The sequence below is a fragment of the Cyprinodon variegatus genome, unplaced genomic scaffold, assembly GCF_000732505.1.
Source record: "Cyprinodon variegatus isolate N-32 unplaced genomic scaffold, C_variegatus-1.0 Scaffold65, whole genome shotgun sequence".
NCBI lineage: Eukaryota > Metazoa > Chordata > Actinopteri > Cyprinodontiformes > Cyprinodontidae > Cyprinodon > Cyprinodon variegatus.
This window is the reverse complement of record NW_015150518.1, coordinates 387,939-391,538: the sequence shown is the minus strand read 5'-3', so window position 1 is coordinate 391,538 and position 3,600 is coordinate 387,939. Positions and strand designations below refer to the sequence as shown.

Below are 3,600 nucleotides of genomic sequence, written 5' to 3'. Positions count from 1 at the left end.
AAAAACAACCAATGAGTGTATTACAGCTGGGAGATAAACAGATACAGAACAGGAAGTCATTAGTCAGATAACAGACAGGCAGCAGTGAATGGCTTGGACCGACTTAGATTTCTAAACAACTAATGAACAAAACATTAGAAAGAAATAAAAAAAAAACATGACTTTATTTAATAATTGTATTTCTTTTCAGTTTTTCAGTTTTCTATAACATTGTACTTTATAGTTTTAATCAATAACTGTGATAGCATATTAAATGTTCATTAAATGGTATATTTTCCTTCATATCATTTTCTTTATGGCTGCTTCAAATTACAGGTGTTCTTCACGGTGTACCTCAGGGTTCTACTTTCAGCCTGTATTATTTCTCTATTAAAGCTCCTTCTTCAATGCATTCTGAAAACTCTGAGAGTGGTCTGGTTTACCTGCTATGCAGGCGACTTTTAGATATAAATATATTCTAAGTCGCCGGGGATATTTAAACTGGTTGTTGTGTTCAGACAGCAGGAAGCTGGACAGCTAAAAATATTCTTCAACTTGGGAGAAAAAAAAAAACAAGAAAAAAAAATGAGGTCCACTTTATGCTAAGTTTGTGACCAATAAACTCTTGGAAAGTCTTGCTTTTCCAGACTTTTTCACTAAGTTTCCACCTGCAACCTTTGGTTTATTTTAACATATCTATTTTCAGTTTTTAGATCACTTTTTTAGATAACTGATTTCCTCAACAAAAAGAACAAGGCTTTGTTTACCAGACATTAGTCTCTTTGATAACAGATTGCCGTAGCTCATGAACAGCTTTGCATCAAAAGACCATCTGCAGTCGTCAGACTAAAAAGTTTAACATATTTTTTTGCTTTTTTCCATTTGAAGATTTTCTGTCATTTTCAGATTTTTGCATAATATTATAATTTTTTTTCGTTGGGTCCATTTCTGCCAAAGCCAGAAGTTGGTCATAAAGATCTACTACAAGAAGAAGGTGGAGTATCTGCTAAAAGTAGCTCTGCCAGCAGGTGGCGCTGCAGCTCCATCTGAAGAGGAAGTCATTGTTACTATTTTTGGAGGTGAAGGACAGAAATGAGCAGTCGAATTATTTCAGAGAGGAAACAGAGCTGAAGCTGACAATCAGCTGACTGAGGCTAAGTGAAGCATAACAGCTTGGATTCAGGGCTGCAGTTTTTATATGAGGCTTCAGTTCTATTAGTCTATGATAAAACACAATAAGCAGCTGTGGTTTAAATACCTCAAATGCAGCACAATGAGAAACTGCAGGTCAGACTGAGAGCAGAGGCTCTCCTGATGAGACTGACTGGCTTTTAAGTCTAAAAAGGTTTTAATCCTGAGCCTTCTGAGACTCATACATCAGTTTCTAAACTGTTTTATTTTTCAAGTCTCTGGTGTTTAAGGGACAACAGACTCAGGAGATAAAAGGAATTTCTCTCATTGTGGAGCAGAGGTGAATCAACCCTGGATCAGAAGGTCCTCTTGATCCAAGCAGGCCGGGAAGCCAGCAATACTGGATTCATATGATCGGTTTAGTCCCAGTGGATCAACGAGGGCTGGGCAACAGCTTCTATTTGCTTTCAAGCTTCCTGTAAACATCTAAAATGATCTTGATCTGTTGCTCTCTGGCTTTCTGAAGAGTTCTTCCGCCTCTGATACTCGACTAAAACCATCTCTAGGCTTTTTGTTGCCAGCAGTTTCTCACAAAGTTGTTTACATTTCTTTGCTCTTCGTAAATATGAAAAAGCCCAAAGATAACATCGTCTAAGAAAGCCAAACAAACCAAACAGGATTTCAGTTCCAAAGAACTCCAAGCTGAAAAACTAGCAAACAGCAGATGTTCCACATGAGGAAGATCCAATTTTTATGACTTTTGTCAGATTGTTTGAGTTCTTAAACGCATGGATTTTCTTTTGTCCTTAAATGCATCACAATAATGTCACATATTATAGAGGAAAGAAAAACAAACAACATCATGTTCCTCATTAGAGGGAAAAACATTGTTGTGTTTTGCAGATACTGAATCACATTTCTGGTTTGATCCACAATCAGTAGGAAGTGAGAGAACTCACACATGGCCCATGTTCTACCACACACTGGAAAAAATAGAAATCTAGAAATAAGTAAAACACTTTTTAAATTAAGCGTCTTTACCCTTAATTTGAGTAGGAACTGAGTATTTTTACTCTTAAAATAAGATAATTAGATGATATGCACTTGAAATAAGACAATGCAATTGTGTTTTCTAATTTTAAATGTGTTGTCTTGTTCCATTGGCAAAATGTCTGTTTTACCTCCTTAATCCAAGAACAAATGTAAAAAAACAAATTAAAAATGTACTTATCTAGATTTGGATTTTTTCAGTGCAGTTTAAGACCAGAGAGAACACCTTCCTGCAGTTACAGCTGATTCTATCAGGGGCAGTATTATCCTGATCGAGAAGGAAAAAAGCTAATTTATTTTTATTTTTTTTCCCTTTATTTACCAGGTAAACCCCGTTGAGATCTGGATCTCATTTTCAAGGGGGACCTGGGCACATCCATCCTCATTTCATGAGGTTTCTGCTCTCTGGAGGTAAATCTTAGTTGTGCATCTGCAGCTCTTCACCGCTCTCAGTAGCAAGACATTTTCCACTTTTATGCCAAGTTCGAATTCAGGAGCTCTGAAGGCCAGGTCCTCAAAAATGTTATTAACATCCAGATAAGCAGTGAGAGGTGATGGAGAGTTATTGTCACTTGATGATTTAAATAAATATCTGTATTATCCGACACTGCAGAATCTGTTAGTTCAATCTCTATCATTCTGCTCTCTCTGCTTTTTCTCATAGTAGCTTCATCTGGTCTGTTCCTGTTTGGCTGTGACTCCATCCTGGAGAGAAATATCAGCTGTGCAGGATGTTGGAGATCGGCCTGTTTTTCCAGTGTAGTCCTGTTTCTCTGACTCTGACTGGCTGGATGTGCTCTCTTCGTCCTCTGACATGGGAGCTGGCTCTGAGCTCGTCTGCCTGGCTGTGTGTTTCCTGGACGGGGCCGCCTTTTACTTTTTGTATCTCTGCTTCTGTCTCCTTGAACCCCAGTCAGCCTCAGCAGATGGCCGCTCACACTGAGCCTGGTTCTGCTGGAGGTTTCCTACTGCTTAAAGGGTTTTTTCCTCTCCACTGTCGCTACAAGCATGCTTAGAGTGAGGAAGTGCCTTCAAGTACATAGAAAACTTTGAATCAATCTGACTGGATGATCTGGTGAACTGTAAAGTGTCTTGAGATGACATGTGTTGTGAATTGGCGCTATAGAAATAAACTGAATTGGATTGAAATTGAATAATAAATATAATGCCTAATTCACATCCCAGGAATATGAACAAATTATAAATTATATCCCACAATCATTGATTTAGTGAGGGAATCAAAATAATAGACTAAAAAGGCAAAAAAATATATTTTTAAAAGAAGTGTCTACAAGTATCTTATTTCCTAATCCAATTAAAAGGCTTTTCCTATTAAAAGAATACTCCAAAAATTATATCTGTGCATTGAGAGCCAAATATCTTAAATGTGCTATTCTGCCTAGATATAAAGAGGTTCATTTCAAAACTTTAAATGACATT

General features: G+C 37.3%; 1 protein-coding gene across 1 annotated transcript in view; it reads right to left on the bottom strand.

Annotated features, from left to right (window-relative positions):
- LOC107082893 (stromal interaction molecule 1-like) overlaps window positions 1–3,600 on the bottom strand; it is a 30,862-nt gene that overhangs the window by 5,719 nt on the left and 21,543 nt on the right. The window lies entirely within an intron of this gene.